This window comes from Vanessa atalanta, chromosome 8 (assembly GCF_905147765.1).
Source record: "Vanessa atalanta chromosome 8, ilVanAtal1.2, whole genome shotgun sequence".
In the NCBI taxonomy this organism is placed as follows: Eukaryota; Metazoa; Arthropoda; class Insecta; order Lepidoptera; family Nymphalidae; genus Vanessa; species Vanessa atalanta.
This window is the reverse complement of record NC_061878.1, coordinates 4,725,996-4,744,591: the sequence shown is the minus strand read 5'-3', so window position 1 is coordinate 4,744,591 and position 18,596 is coordinate 4,725,996. Positions and strand designations below refer to the sequence as shown.

Below are 18,596 nucleotides of genomic sequence, written 5' to 3'. Positions count from 1 at the left end.
TAAACACACTATTAAAATAGTTGCTTGCCCGATCTTCTGTCAATATCTGCGTGATCTATTTTACTACATATTAATTATTATGGTTCAATTCAACGTTGACAAACTAGCGATCGTTAGCTATTTAAAAATTAATCGTAGTCGTACCTATTATATTTTTTATAAAACAACGAAAACCATTAATTGGGAGAATCTATTTTATGTATATAACATACATTCACAATTTATTAAATGGGTTGAATAGTTTCCATAGAGAAAATTCCGAGACATAATTTCTGAATTATTCTGCAAGTCTATTGAGCTGGCTTCAAATTGATCTCGTAACCAGGAAGTTGTTTAATTAATATGCTTCAGTAGCTTGATAAGTATGATAAATAGTGTGCATCTAAAGACCATGAACCAATTTAAGGATTACATTGTGTTTTTCTAGATTGTCTTTGAGTATGTCCTTAATTTGTAACAATTACACAAGAGAAAATTATTTATTAATGATCTTATAATTTTACATCAATAACGTCGTTAGAGTAGGGCATAATTTTGTTTCTTAAATTAAATATATATATTTTATGAGACCTACGTGTCTTTATGTCGTAAAGCAGAAAATCAACAAAGACGTTTTCTAAACGTCCGGGCATGGCGAAATTGTTAGCTTTTCTAATTAAGTTTGACCTGCCGTGAGAATTAAGGGATAAAGTTTTCGTCGATATCTTACAAAGTATATTGCAATTAATTTATATTGATTAGCAAATCATAAACTTTTATAGGAAGTTTCGCTGACCTCACGAAAAGTAGGCAACAGTATTTGTTTGATAAAGAAAGTTACAAACTTTAGACATCTGTGCCGCCTTAAACTTTGCTCTTTTCGTAAAAAATGTCATCGAGAAATGAATTTAAAAATACATATAATAATAGCATTCAGATTTGTGTTCTTAAGCTGAAGAGTTTATTTATGTTACAGTCTTGTAGAGTTATTAATTTTATAAAATGTCAAACAAGGCGAAAGTAAATAATACATTGTGGAATAAGTATAAAGTTGTATTATGGTAAACAATGTACCGCTTACCCTCTATAAAATTCCCTGTAAACATAAGAGGCCTTTCAAGAACTTGAAGGTCTCGCATTAACCGAGTGGAAATTTCCTACAATATAATATTAAGATCTAGTTAAGAACTTTATAAAGTTCCTACTTGGTGGCACAGAGACATGATTCGTCTGGAACGCTTTCTAGTAATATCTATGTGATGTACGCGCCTCACAGAATGTTGCAGCGCAACATTGTCAATACGCGGGCGATGGCATACAAACTGCATGAAAGTGGACCGGCCCAGCTTGCAGTCAAGGCCGAAAATGTCACCGATAGTAGAAGAGCATGTCGTGATATTGACCTAAGTCGATGAAGGACAATGGGTCATGTATCTTGATATATAAAAGTTAAACTCTCCAAATTTGAAAGAATGGCAGAAATAATAAAATCTTGATCAGCTGCCAAGTTTGTTATTCAAGTAAATTACATATTCAAAATAAATACAAAATATATTAATTATAATTAAGATATTAAATTTATGCGACTTACCTGATTAATTTTATTCAGAGTTATGATTTTAAACAATAATATCGAATCTGATAAAATGTATATATTTTTAAGTCAATTTCGATGTTTGTTAGCATTTTAATAACGTCAGAGGAATGTAAATGTCATGGTAGACTAAAGGACACAAAAGAACATCCAGCACAAAGAGATTAGTCGTCAGTTAGTAGACAAAGAGAATGTCAATATTGGTTTGTATGGTGAACAGTCGACCGAAACGCGAGAATATATCTAATTTATGCTGGTAGAATGTAGGGTAGAATGATCAAAGTTAACATGTGTTTGTTGTTTATATTTTATTTACTAATATGATATTTTTTAAGGAACCACAATTACTCAATCAGTATATACATAACTAGAAGTAATGTACCGTATAAATGTAAGAGTAATACGATGCTTAATGTGACTTTCGTGTTGGAAACGTATTTGGCAAAAGAGTTTCGTCTCGTCAATGTTTAAATACCTTAAATATGTTCTCTCTTAACGTAAACATATTGTACATCTATAACAACCCCCTAGAATTTGTTACTGTACTTGAAATATTTTACTTTGTTTTTTTTTTTTTAAAAATTGACATTTCTCAAATGTTCGGAATACAAAAAGATTACATATATTCATCATGTAAATATTTTGCACAGTAAAGTCTCTTTATTTTTAGTCATTATAAATACACAGATTCCTTTTATATTTTCATATTTATGATTATTATAAAATGTATACTTCCATTGTAAATATTAATATATGCATTGATTTATACTCAATAGACGTGTTCATTGTCAAAATAAAGAATAGATTTATCGATATGAGCAATAACAGTTTTGTTCCCAGGCGGCGCAAGAGCAAGCGCGAGGCAGAAAGCAAAACATCGGCACCGTTTGTTTCTAAACATTGTGTGCAAATCGTTGCCGATAAAACCATATATGCAAATACAAGTTTATTGTTTGTTGTCTTGTATAAATTACATTCGGCCTTCCCACCTACTAGATAAAGTTCATTTACACAATAGGTATGTAACTTACGGAATTTGAAGTTGGTGAAAAAAGAGGGATTGTAGTTCGAGTTTGGAAGTATTGTTATATGAGAATTAATAATAGGATAACAATAACAATATCTAAGAATACAAAACATTTACTGTCAATGAATTTTATCTCGTGTCCTGTTATTTTGTTACAAATCAAACTGTATCTGACATCAATTCATAATTTTGTTGTTGTATTTATTCTATTATTTGCTGATAGGGGATTGATGATCCAGTAGATGGAATAATTGAATTTTAAACAAAGATCTAAGATTTTTGGTTTGTGAACGCATTCGCCATATAAACGATTAATATGGCGAGGATTGCATGTGACAGTATAAAATCTGACATATGAATATTTACTTAATTTAGTCTACCTCTTTAAGTCTATCTCCTAAACAGGAAATATGAACTTTGCTAGAGAGTGACACATTTGTGGCCTGATCGGTATTTATAAATGAAATGTTGTTAAAAATACATTTCGGATGAAAATAATCAGGTGAGGGCATTTTTAAGGACAAAGACATAGTTTTGACGATCTAAAAAAAACATTTTCGATCTATGAATCGTATTGAAGTTTAATGTTATTATATTGAAAATGGTTTCGTTATTTAATTCAAAACTCTTCTATTCGGCGGACGTACTTTTTTTATACGTCTGTTTGTCAGTGTCAGGTCGTGACCACGACAGATGCAATTCTGTCATAGCTTCGAGCAAACTCGCGTTTGAAATCCGAGTAATAAATGTGTATGAATAACATACGACGCGAATACTTAAAACTTCTATAGCGTACCGAGATATAAAGTACCTACATTAAAACGTGATTTGGTATCTTAACCAAATAAAATAGATCTAAGATAGACCAACAGAATAAATAGGTGTAAATTAAAAAAGGAATAATATCTGTAACTCATAGCGCGATAGTCTCAGTAAATATTTTTCAGTAAATGGGCTATCTAACACATTTTTTTTTCTAATCGGACTGGAACATCATGAGATTACTACGTTCAAACGAACTTTCAAATTATTCTGCTTTATAATATTTGTTTAGGCTATTTTATTTGCAGTTAATGAAATAATTCAAAACATGTATTACCTTCATATAAATAATAAAAATGTTTGATTAAAAGCATTTTTTCGTATTTTTCGTAAACTTGACACAGTTTTAATCCACTTTGTATTTATTTGATTTAAATACACGTAAAAGCACATCACAGTTTGTTCCATTACAACTGTCAAATGATAACTGAGCAATAATTTGTGTAAACTACATAATTTAACATTATAGAATTTATAGATATATTGTATTTTTCATAACATTTGCGTGATGTTCCAATATTTTAATATAGGAATAGTTAATTAATTGATAATATTTTATGAGGGCAAGAGGTTACGTGATAATTATTAAAAAATAAAATAGTACAGATAGTAAGATCAAGTACAATCAGAAGTATACGACGTACATACAAGCTATTAAATAGCTTTATTAAATAAGCCGGCGATAGGTTTCGAAGCAATTAGTACTTCCACGTAGATAAGGTAAAGAAATGCTACATTTAATGGAATTATTCCTTAGAACATGTTTAAATATAGAAGATCTCGTGTTGGCATAAAATTTTTATTTACATACAACTTGAAACTACTTTTGTTTATTATGCTAAACATTTACGAAGTTTCTTAATGAATGATTAATTCATGATGATCAGATTTTTTTGCAGTAAACAAGCAAATTTTATTTAATAGCGTTACAAGTAGTACAGAGTTATTATAAATTATTATAATTTCTATATATTATGTTAAAATTTTCCAAGCGCTTACGCAGATTGTGATACAGTAAAATAAATTATTGATGATATCCTGAACCTTATCATACAATATAAACATAACACATTAGTACGCACACGTTTTATAATGATTTCATGGACGTGGAATTAAATTATGATAATTAAACTAACGAATAGCATTGTTTAAGCACGCTCTTTTGATCTCTTTTATAGTATAACAGGATTTTTTAAATTGTCTTTTAATATATTTCATTAATTATAGGTATTTTATATTGAGTTATTTCATGTTAAATTCGATCAAATATTACATGTAAATGGTTCCCGCATAAAACAACATATTTTAATAAATTTTTTTCACACATTGTTTAAAAAAACGTCATTCCGTTAAATATAGCATATGTTAAGTATATACGAGTATCGTAATTGAAACTTACTTTAAGATTTATTGGTTCTATTAAAGTTGACTAGATCAAATGGAGCTTCCACTTTTTGTTATTTGCTGAAGCGAACAGCGAAGTCCACAAAATTGGATCATTGGATTTCCTACAATTTATATTTTGTTCAGTTCTTATTTTAACGATAAACATAAAATGTGAAGACTACCATTAAAGAGATCATTATTAAATAAAAAAAAACAGTTACGCACTTTTGTGGTTTAAAATATATTATAAAGTTAAAGACTATTTAAATGATAATATACCTTGATAATACAAATATAAGTATAAAGATTATACATACACATCAATATAATCCAAATATTTATATTTTATTTTTATAGCAAACAACTGCTGTTGAAAGATGCCTTTTAATAAATATTTTGTGTAATATGTATAAAATAATACTTTTATCTTTACAGCTAAAATAATAAAAAAAAAACTTCTCAACTTGTACGGATAGCTGCTAATATATAGTGTTTCATTACACTTTCCTTTACGTAAAAATTTTAGCTTATACCAGTTTTAGCACAAACTAGCAGTCTTACAACAGCGTCGTAAATAAAGCGTATTGTCAATTCAGCTGTTATATTTTATTGAACGGGCCAGTTACCTTCATGAAAGTTGATCCGTAACGAGAATATCGACTGGCGCCGGCGCACGTTAGAGCGCAAACCATTGGTTAAATAGAGATTTTATACTATTTATTACTAGAAAAACGATAACAACTTAATTAATCAATACTGAAGTTGTTTTATCCGGAGCAATCAAAGTCCGGACTGCGAAATACATTAAGACGATAAATGCTCCTCATGTTTACATCTTATTTCTTAGTCTTAATTACAGCAAAATTGTGCTGGAACAAAACAATTTTAAAACCAATTTATACACATAATAGATACCCATTCCGAACATATAGTATTTTAATATCTGCTAGATTAACTTTGTTAATATTTAAACAACCGTTGTGCCAAACATATATCAAATATTTGTATTTGTTGATTGAAAATCAATAGATTTCTTTTTATTAAAACATTAAAAGTAAACGTATCAACTACTTCTTTACAATATTTTAATTATAAGAAAATAAATTGTGTTATAAATAGTTGGGACGTTTTATTAAAATAAAAGAAGCAATGCCCTATTGAAAGGAATTACTAATATCCTATTTACCCCTCCAATTTAGCTTAAAGCTAGTGTTGGGTGTGGTGACGACAATATCCCAGTGGATCATCGATCTTGCTACCTTATACATCGCTAGGCGGCCCGTAAATCATTGGACTATTGACGCTTAATTATAGAATGAGGTATATATAATTATCCATAGACAATATTTAACATTATTAATTTCAATATATATAATCTGTTACCAATGGTAGGGATTTGTAACGGTTGAAATACACTTAGTATCAATTGCTCCATTTAATCATTACCTTCATAAAATTAATAAATAAATATAATGTCGAAAGGATTCGTAAATGCACGATGCTAACTGTTACGTATTATCGTAGCGGTAATAAAAACAAATTAGAATAAGTCACGCGTCCAAGTCATGAATTAACGTAACGATTCATAACTAAGCTCGTTGCATACATCCCATACAATATGCGCTTCACTTTTACTATTTCATATTGCGACACTCAATATGTAATATGCTATTTTGCATTTGAATAGAGACTACGGAGCAAGATGTAATCGATGACGGTTCTGGTACGCATACTTAATAATTTTATGAAAGAAATATAGCGAATATTTAAATAAAATAAGTATGCCTTCAGTAATCCCCTGTGAGTTTTGTCTGACATAACCTATATATTAAGAAGCTAAAGAGTTTGCTTGATAGCGCTAATTTCAGGATCATACAATACAAATCAGATACAGAAAAATATCTGTTTGCGTTCTATAACCTATTTATTGAGAACGAATTAACATATATAGATAAAAAAAAAACAGGAAAATTTAACGCGGTACCGCGCGAAGTAGCTTTTTACTAATTAAATATTATTTTTTATAAGTTACTTAGGTCTTTTTTTGTACACATTACTTATAAGCCACTAACAATCACATAATATTGAACGAAAATAAGAATGTACACAGAAATAAGTCATTGTTACTGTGAATGTTTTACTATTCAGACGCACAAATACAGATACACAATAGTCGTATAGTATCAGACGTTTACCATTGAATTGTATCCAGTAGCAGTTTTCACTTTCGTCGGTAATGATAAATGAGACTATTAACAATTCCGCCTGCGGCCAGGACGTCACGTCGCAGCTTCCGCATTTGCAGCGTGTCCCTTTACAAATACAAGACAGGGCAAGCGTAGACATGCTTTAACTTTCTCGATAAAATGTTACTATGCTCTATGCTCTTAACACGATAACTTAAATGTGCATTTGCCTTGTCTCCTATAGAACTATATGTGATGAATTTAAGCGTCATTGTGTTTTTAGAATTTACTTTAAGACTTTATATTATGCCTAGGAGACAGTTACCGCAAGCGACAGCATTTAAGTTTGTTCAATCCTCATTATAATTTAAGATTTCACAAATTGCGAATAATTTACGTGGGTGGATGACGCATGATTCGCTTTCACTAGCTTGTCAATATTATGTTCCTCAGAAATCATCCTCTCTTGAGTTTTTAATTAGTAGTCTGTAGGCAATTACGTGTGTTATTAATTTGTAAATATCGTTTTATCACCGTTTGGTACTTTGTTAATTATTTAAGTAAAACCAGTAAGCAATTTTTATTACGGTACTTACCGTTGATGTTAAGACTGCTACACGCTATTTAAACTGTTTAAACTTATATATTTTAGCAACGCGAGTCTAATCGGTTATTTATTTTTAATAATACATTACACAAATTATTTCATTTTTCACCTTTAATATCTGTTTTTGTGTTTGCAGAACGATATTCGTATTAATGATAAGTACAATATTTCAGTGAATTAATTACGGAAATCGTTGGTGTGTTTGTGACTCTTGGTCATTAGTAGAAATTGCTTCTTAGAAGCTAACTACAAGCCAAGAATAGAATAACGAATCACAGAATCGAATTTCTCGAAAGCGGTAGCTAATTATGTTTGGATTAATCCTATAGATAGTATTACTAATAGAAGACTCGAAAAAAGTAAAAAAAAAAATATTTTCGAATTAATCCGTTTATGTAAATATGCTTTTGTTCCAATTAGTCTCTGAATATATTTTTGTAATAATTATTTTATAAAAAAAGATATTATTTTAAGATATTTTTACTCAAGTTATCGTTTAAACTTAGTGATTTATCAAATTACAAGTTATTAATTGTATCGGAAACCAAAAGATATCGAATTATATTCATTGGGTAATTACAGATTTTGTTCGAGATCACGTGGTCATTGACTAAACGCTATTCCGTTGAGCTGATAGCATTAAACAAAACCGGATTCTGACCTACAATTTTGGAACAACTAATAACGATAAGCCTTAAATTGATTTACTTATAAAAAGTTTAGGTGTAATTAGACAAATTCAAACTGATTAAAACAAAAGCAATTAAGTATACAATCATATTTAGCACTAAATTGCTAAATTCCAATTTGGGTAATGTTAATAGATTTTTTTGTCTACTATACTACTAATACTTGCACCTTGATTAAACGAATCGTTTACTCGAGTTTAAACTTTGTACTTACATATGTATGTGGGCTTTTCTTGATCGACTAAGCCAATTGCCATAGGATACAATCATGACTACAGGGGTACGTCTTATCCAGTGGTTGTCAAATTGACTTATTCCGGTACTTTCTGGCATTTTGCAAACAACGTATTGTATACACTACCTACGAGTGTACAATAGGTACAATAGGTATCAATAGATATATAATTATAGTATAATTGATTATTTTTTTATAAAAAAAGCCGGTCACATGTTGTCCATAAAAAACATTAACAATACGTAAAATATGTATTTCCTATTCCTTTATAGAATATACGTTTTTAAATAAAGTATTATTGTAATCAAGTATGACTACATGCCAGCACATATTTTACCAGGTAATCCGTTTCAACTAAATAGGCTAAATACTTAAGATAACAGTAAGTGTCATGTCTGAAGATACACTAATGAAGGTAGTTGGACAAGTGTATTGCGTTTGGATTTTTAAAATGCACAATAAAGGTTTATCGACTTAACGCTTTGTATAAATTATTTGCCAAATAAAATTTATTTGGAAATACTAAGATGACATTAATTATTTTTCGAGTATATTTTAGGTAAGCTTTCAGTTTTATAAAACATGATCATTCTTTTCAATCTTGCTTTATAAGAAAAGATTCAATGTCTTAAATGTATTTTAATACGATTAGTAGTTTTATTTCATATCGACTACTAAATTGTTTCAAATCGTTAAAGGCTATTGTATGCTAAGCTAAGTAAAAACATTTAAAAATCAAGGAAAGGTATATTAAATTCAGAGTTAAGTTCGTTATTGTAAAATTGCTGCACAGTACTATCCACGTATTCTTATTTAACTGCAAGAATATCAATGTTCATGGAACATAGTTGTTTCGGTCCAAATTTGGAACAACCACGCAAAGTAGTATGCCTGTCGGTCTTCTACACCTCTTATAAGAGTGTACACAGAGAATTAATTACCTGATAATCGGACAAATACGATCCTCAAGTGTCTATATAGCCGAAACATGAAGCGCTTTGCTTTCTCATACAATCAGCAAATGTGAGGTATGTTCTTCTGACGGTTTGAAAGATGTTTGTATTAAGTGGAATAGCGTGTTTAGGATGTTAGGTTTTTTTCATAATTCTTAGTGTCTATGGGCGGAGGTGACCTATGGCTAACAGGTCGCCGTTTATAAAGCATAGATGTAAGTATATTTATTTCATTTATTAATACTCCGATTAACATTTAATTTAATGTGAATGTATACATGTATAAATTGATAGATATAACGTAACTGATATTATCGCGATATTTTATTACGTTTAAAATGGTTGACAGTTTATAACAGATGTTGGCGAATAAAACTAAACATTCGGTGCCAAGTTTATTCATTTATCTTCACAATGTAAAGTAAAATATATTAATTCATTTGATGATAAGTACGTAGGCTATTTTTCATTCAGTTATATAAATATTTAGATTGATATATGGCCAACAAAATGTATGTGTCATTAATCTAGTTAAATTACTTTTGATGTTTCTATTGGAATAATATTAAAATATATCGAAACTATAATACAATATAGATATTTTTTTAAATATGATTATGATTAAAACTTGGTACTTTTGATCAGATAAAGTTGATCAAATAACCAATAAGACAAGTGAGATACAAATGAATAATAATATCCTATGATTGGCGAAGAAATAATGGATCGAATTGACAAATGCGTCTTTTATAAAGTCAAGTCTGCATTGTAGTTTATAATAATTTACCATCAACCTTATATCCATTAAAAATTCAATCATCTACTTCAGAAATTTATGTCAACAAAAAAACAAAAAGATTTCACGCTTCACAAAACTTTATTAACATTTTAATTTTGAGTTTTAATTTTACAATGTTATGTTTTCATGGTTTAAAATTTTATACGTATATTTAGAAGTTTGACGCAGATATCGGATAAATTATATTTCTGGCATGACGCCATGCTAATGAGGACGTCGTTATATCTCATTTATACGGAAAACACTAATACGCACATGTTACTATATTTATTTTATCTTATTAAAATTGCAAGTTATAGATTTTTGTTTCTATGAAAAAAGTCTAACTTTAAAAAAAAAGTTAATCAATAGCTATTTACCTGCTAAAATGAATCACGTTCACGTCATTATTATGAATAATTAAAATAATTGACTCTTAAACTATTATTTTTTAAATATATTTTTTAGAATGTCGATATTCATCTTTGTTTAAGAATGTCGTAGTTGCATAATGAAGTTTCATTAGAAATTAAATGAGAGTAAAGGCTACGAGTACATAGTTTATGTAAATGAAATATTTATCCTGTTCCGGAATCATATTGTCCAGCGGAAATATCGTTGAAAGGCGAATCACGTGTAAATCGGATTTTGACATCCGTATATACGAGGTTTCATCCTTCGATTGTAATACATAAAGCTCTGTTTGAATGAACGATATGAAATGGTAGAATTTATTGCTTAGTTTAAATTCATACTCGTATAATCGCAAATAAAAATAAATAAATATTCTAGTATATTATTTCAACGCAGTAAATTAAATATCGTGATATAATGAACATATTTGTCAATGAAATAATATCTAGCGTCTAATATGTATGGATTACAAACGGTTATGGGATTCTTATAATTGTTATCTATCTGCTGTCGGAAAAAAATGATAATAGGGAAAGCTGAATCAAAAAGGCTTCGGTTCTATTGTTTGCTTTTGCTTCGAGAAACGAGTCTGTCGTTATTGTCTGGTCCAGCTTGGTCATCGCTGTTCTCAAACAATGCCTGATATTGTTTGGATTTGTACCTTTTGATAGACAATAAGAAGAAGATCTAATAGACGCCTATCGATGAAGTCGATAAGGTATGTATATATATCTTGACATTCTTTTGTAGTAGCTTGTACAATAAGTTTAAAATATCGTGGAATTTAGTACCTATGAATTGAATATAAAATTATAATCTTTATAGGCTGACTGGATTGATACTTTTGTTGATATACAACAAGTACGATTACAGTAAGTATACATTTTTAAGAAAAAAATGTATCGTTTAGATGTCTAGGTAATGTGCTGTATTAATAAGAGTTTACAAATAACTAATTTATACTATATGTGTAAATTTATAATGAAAGTGAGTTTAAAATAAATCAAATTACAATAACTCATAAAAATTTCGATAATTAACCTTTTAGTTAAGATTTGGTTAATATATTTGTAATGCTATGTTATGTTGTTACCTAAATACATATTGTCAAATTTTGTGTAAAATTCTTGCAAACTTTACAATCTCTGGCTAGACTTTTTTGTAAAATAATATTTTTTAATTTGTATTTTTTATACTGTAAATAACATACAATTTACATACAACATACAATTTTATTAGTGTAAAGTTTTTATATAGTATGATGAATTAAGTACATTTACAATTTATTAATATTAAAACAATTATCATTTTTGTTAAATGATATTTTTTTAACAGATATTATGTAGCATTTTATTAAATATTAGATTCGTCGCATACGTATATAATTATACGAGCACGACGTCATTTATAGTCATGTTTAAAGACTCTTCAAGGCTTTCATTCGCTGCTCATACTTATGGGCAATTGACAAATCTGTTTGCGGAAAAGCGGTTGCGTGTAGTATTGAATATTTATCGACGATAGACGTGACCTGACGACACGATATAATAAACGATAACCTTTTTTGAAAGTGTCCTATTATTTACAAACCGCCTTTTTCGGAAGACCTTTATTCTGACACTAGCAATATGTTAGCAGTATGTTATAGTTTTTACGTATTTTCTAGTCGAACCTATAATATTTCCATTTATTTTTAAAATGATTTTATATTATCGTTATGATATAGATTATATACTTACGATATCTTCGTATTTCTATATGTCATGGATGTTAATTTAGGTCATACCTTGACCTAGGCTACTACGTTACGTATAATATACGCGATGTTTAGTTTATTGAATACAAAACACGGATGGATTATGCAATAAAATGTATAATGTGTTCACTGATAGGAATTTAATCAACAAAATTTCAGCGTAGATGAAACATTACCTTTCGCTAAATGAAATGTGATAGAATTGTTGGCATGAACGATTATTGCCGGCGAAGGATATTTGCAATTCCGGTGTAAATTCAATTAGTACGGTTAATTATTGTAAGCCGCTTTAAGTAGAATACTTAAATATTAGCGTATTATATCTTCTACGATATATTTATCTAGAAATAATTGTTTGCCACTTTTAATTCTTAAAATAAATTTTATAATTATTTATGGACATTATTTTAAATTGTGGTTTGAAGTGTCTACGCCTAATACTCGTTTGTATGTAACAGCTTTAGAATTAAATATAAATTTTATATGTATTGCCCGTAATTTTATAAAATTCGATCTACGTTCCCACAATAGTAGTAATAATTATTTGTGTGAAGCGTAACTTAGCGGGTTCAATTTCGTATGAAATAAAAGTCAGTAGAAAATGTGAAAGAATAAAAAATAAAACCAGTGATATTTTTTTTGTTTTAATCGTAGTTGCGGGGGTGGTCGTTCACCTCGCAGCCTTCCTGTCTCGCTCTTAGCCCATTAAGTACAAGTAAACAAACCAGGGGTTTGAAATTATCCCCGAGAGAGCACGCAGGGAAAATACTCAGGTTGTTGCGTTTTCTTGTTACAATAAAGACACAAGTTTCGTTTCCGAAAATGTTTATTTTAATTATGATGTATAATCTTGTACGGTAAGTGGTATGTAAGGGTGATGTCACCCTTTTTTTGTTTTGATTTTTATATATGGTAGTTCTGATACATATTTTGTTTTATGTTTGAACGTCGCACTCTGTTTACAATTCTCACATTTGTTATTGTTATTGAACCGGACATGCTGAAAAATAACAATACAATTTTCAATCTGTTATAAAATGGAATTTTAAAAGAACATTCCAACGTTCAAATTTTCATTAGTGCCGAAGATAGTACAAATAAGCGTTAAACAGTCATTCAAATGCAAAGCTTACCACGGACAAGTGTATCTCTATTTCTGTTGAACTGAACTCCCCACTTGAAGTCACTTATTGCGATTTGCACCTTTCGGTATTAAGAAAAACCGATTTAAGGCCTTATTTCCTTCATTTAAGGCTGAAATACGGCTGACTTTAATTTTGAAAAGACTCACGTAGAACGATTTACGACAAACGAAGTTCCCCTAAATAATGTATGGTTGTAGGTTTGTGAGGGGAAAGAGCCGTTTGGATGCACAAGGATTAATTTTCGATTGCTTCCTACTGTCCATACATATAAATGCATCTATAATTTATATAATGTTAGAAAAATATATATTCTTTTATTTCGGATTTATTATGTTTAGATTTTATTTACTTTGGTGGTTATTTAATTTATTTTAGTAATTTTTTTATATATATGTCAATAAATAAATGATGTATGTGTGTAGGTGTAATATGATAATTGTTGTATGAGTTCCAAGTATTTTAAAAGACCATTGTGTTTATTCCATTTCTGAAGGGAGTTAAAAGTACAACGCTGTTTGGAAATACTGTTTTCCGAATATAAGTAATTCGTTATAGGAGCGGAAAACGGAAAACATATTTGCCTTGTCTGAAAAACTCCATAACTTTTAATCGATCCGATCCAGAATTCGAATTGGCAACTAGAGATCTGCAGTCAAATGAGTCCATTACGTCAACGAGGTAGGTTGTTTGTTTGTGTTTTGTAAATAATATATTATGAAGGGGTCTAAGAGCTAGCAGTAACGGATGTTGAGAATGTTATATCAGTCAATAGAAGGGCTACGTGCATTGTGTTCGTCTTGCAAAGACAAGTACATTTAAAGTCAAGAAATAAAAAATAAAAAAATAAATAATGAAGATATAATTAATCTCCACAAAATTAAGGACGCATCAATCTTACTTAAAATCAGAAAATACAACTTTCCAATCACAATATATAATATATTTATTCGATACAGTTATTTTATCCTCCGTACGTAGTAAGTGAAACTCTCGGACGGCTGTATTGTAATATTCAATTTTATTGTAATAATTGTATTTGTTTTGTAATTGACTGCTAAAAATATTACCAACAATGGGTTTTTTCTTTCAGTTCATTATTTTCATGTGATTTATTATTTTATTGTGTTCAAATTAAAGAAATTTGCCGTAGAAGCATATTAATAGGATAATGTTCTATTGTTACGTAAATAACTACATTTTTTAATGTTACATACATGTTTATATTTAGTATTTGTACGATCGATATCGATTTTACATTAATGTTATGAGACGTACCTACGCATATCTTAAAAATAAATACACTAATTTCAAGATGGTAATTTTTTTAATAATAATTTTGAATCGTTATCGTATATTATTTGTATTCATAATATGATTTATTTAAAGGTACCTTTTTGTTTTATAACAATAAATTTTAGTTGTTCTAACGAGGTGTGTAAAGTTGGGTCACCTTCGGTGTAATTAGAATAGTTCTACTAGAATTAGACTTGATTTATGTATGGCAACGTTGCGCGCTTATATATTAAAATGTTTATGGTACTTAGTATTTAGTTATTGCAGTATATTTTTCGTTTTTCTATACAATTTTACCGTATTAATTGAAATGTTTAGATTTTTCATTATAACGAATAATATACTTTGCTTTCTATTTGTAATATATAAAATAGATTAAACTTCAAAATTAACGTTAAAAATTACACGTTTTGTTACAGCTTTGAAGATACTATGTTAAGACAATTAATTATTGCCCAACTGGTTCTGTTGTTAAACGTTAACAGCTCGTTAACATACCTACAGTTGATATCAAAATAGTCTTACTTTCTATAAAAGGAAATCGAAATTATCTCACTACATGGACACATTCCATTTCTCTCTCGGTAGTTTTGATAATTGAACCTCGCCAGTTTTTACTTTTATCGCGCGATTGCCGTAACAGAAATATATTGCAATCGACATTCTATACGTTATATGGAATGTCGTTTGGTCGTTGTTGACAGTTCTACTCGTTGGTACAGATAGGAGACGCATATGTACATGTCATATGCCTTGATTCACTATAATTAGAAACATATTGTTTTATTTTCTTTAATGATATCTTCTGATTTACAATGTATGAGGTACACGGGCGAGTATTACTCAACTGAAAGGCATTTTACCAAACGTCAAGTTGCGTATTTTACGGAGAGAGTTGTGTTAAATTGTGTTCACAAGATTAATGCCTCGCTAGCCCTACGTAGCAGGAACATGATGCTTTATTGAATTGTTCATTGTATGACAGACAGAACATAAACTAAGTCGTACAATTCGATTTCCTGCTTTTATATATAAGCGACGGAAAAAAATGAAATAGTTATTACACATACTAAGTTGACAGAAATAGTTACAGAGTAATTTTTTCTCAGTTGCAATTACTGTGCAACTCTATTTATTCTAACAATGTGCTATACTACTTAACAACAAAACAAAGGGCTTTAAGGCGTAGTTCGTTGACCTCGTGTAAAAAGTAAGTAGTTATGACGCGACAACAGACAGGTAGGAAGGCTGTAATCGGCTATTCATTTGAACAAAGAAAGCGAGTAAAACGTATCAATGTAATGAACACGTAGTTAATTGACTTTGGGTGCGCAGAACAAATTCTAGTTTGCCGTAGAAGGAGGCAGATCTTCGTCCGTAGTGATATAAATAGCGAAGCGGGCTGGGCCACAGATGTAAAGTGGACACCAGTTTTAGAAGTGCCCGTGTCTATTTCGAACAAGTGTAAATAAATCTAGCTAGTCACTTTCGTCCGCGGTTGTCACTTTCATTGCCCACCGCCGCTCGCCTTGTCCCGTCGCATGATATTAAATGCGACCTTATAAGGCGTGGTATCGCTTCTAATATAATATAAGTAATAAATCCCAACACAAAGTTAACACAGAATTTTATTTCATTGGAACGCGAGACATTTATAGTGCTTCTACATAAAAATAAGGCTGATAATTTAAACACGCTTACGTATTCCAATACACCGATAACCCTCATAAATATATAAAATATTATGAAATCAAATCAGTTCTGATAACTAAAAATGTACCTTTCCATTTCAGTTTATTTTAGTTAATCAATAGTATTATATAAAAACACTCAAAATTCCGATGACATTTATTAGTCTCTCTATTGGAAGGCATCCACGTGTTGTCGGTCTCGTCACATTACAATGTTATGTCGACAGATTCCAAACGCATCGCTATAATCGTTTCTCACGATTTATTTTTTATATTTTTGCTGCCTTATACGCTGTATGAAGATATGATTGCTTGAGTATTTTGCATTGGCGCCAAATATCTGACTGTTACATAACAGTGCTGCCGTTAAGTACATGACATATGGTGACAGACTTTGAAATGCAATTTGTGACGAACCAAAACAAATGAACGCAACACCGTTACAACACTTCGCGGAATTAAATGAAGAAAAAAAATGTCGGCGCGCAACGGTAATCTTTGTTCGGTGCGTAAGGTCGAAACACAGTCTACAAAGTAAGGAACCACAACGAGCACTAACGAGATACACGATAGGGATAATTGCATCGCAATTAAAATCGAGTCAAAAGAACATAGTTTTTATAATTTCATTACCCGCGAATACAAAGTTAAATTTAGTAATTCCATGTACGAAAATAATTTGCAAAACATCGTTTATGAAAAATAGGAACAAAAACGTTTAGGGTCGGTATGTTTTAAAAGGGTAATAAATACCAAGAACTCGGTCGGTTGTCACCTTAACTGCACCCAGATGGCACAGTTCCCAGTGAAAACGGTTTTGGCTCTATATACATTCAAAGTAAAGACGAAACACGGCGCCTCCGTCGGTGTAAATTTTAATTGTAGATTGAGTTTGTTAATGTAGCTAACCATCTGCACTTTAGTACGTCGTCTGATTGCCACGCGGAAAATGATTATTCAAGGCATACCTGAATAAGATACACCATTAAAACAAGGAAGCATCGCGAAGCCCGTTAAAGTAGCTTTATTAGATCATCGCGATATAGTGTACTTGCGGTAGATACATCGGATCGTTCGGCTAATATAATAGATTATATTCAAATGATGTGTTCCAGTTTAAAATTAAATCAGGCCGGCAATCGCTTTTAAAGACTGGATCGGCGACATGAGATGTAAAAAGTTGCAACGCGGAAGAAATCTTGATTCTATAAAACAAGAAAGATTGAAGTCTCGCTTCGAGGAAATATTGACGAACGATAACAAGTAATATACAACAATAATGGAGAAAAAGTGTGCAGTAATGTTGCCATTGTAAGTCCACGAGGTGTAGACGGAAGGCGGCGTGGGAGTGAGGCGGCCGACCTGCTCCGCCGCGGGAAAATCTCACTCCTATATTTTGTTCACATGGACGAATGGTAAGAAAAACTCGAAATCTCAATAATAAATAGCGATCATACACACAAAGAGACAATATCAATATTATTTTATGTGGTAGGGTCGATTAATGTAATAGTAAATAAGGAAAATAATTATACAATTAGGTACATAAGATAATGACGTATCTCACTATGAGAACATACTAATCTAGTTAAAAAAATATAATATTTTTGCCTAAACAAATCTTATATCAGAGGTTATTTCGAAAAACCTAATGAAAACTTGAAGAATTGTATTTCTTTCCATTTATTTAATAGAATAACAAAACTATTTTGTGTTTTTTGGCCATTTAGTTAATTAAACTTTAAAAATAAACACAAGTCGATTCGCAACACGACAACTGACACGGGTTTCACGGACTGCTTTGATGTCGTATTGGTTAACTAGATTTATTTTTAATCTTTATTTATCGGTTCGAACTGCGGAAATACTTAAATAAGAATACTATTCGATGTATACAGAAATAAATTAAATTAATTAGCAACAAAATGTTAACGATTAAAACAGTTTTATCATTCAAGAATAAGGAGACGGCGAGTCAGAGATTTTTTTACCATAAAAATATTATTATAGGAATTTTGTGTGTTTGTACTTTATCACACTA

At 30.2% G+C, this 18,596-nt stretch overlaps 1 protein-coding gene across 1 annotated transcript in view; it reads right to left on the bottom strand.

Annotated features, from left to right (window-relative positions):
* The window catches only part of LOC125065889, a 33,527-nt gene that overhangs the window by 10,994 nt on the left and 3,937 nt on the right, over positions 1–18,596 (bottom strand). The window lies entirely within an intron of this gene.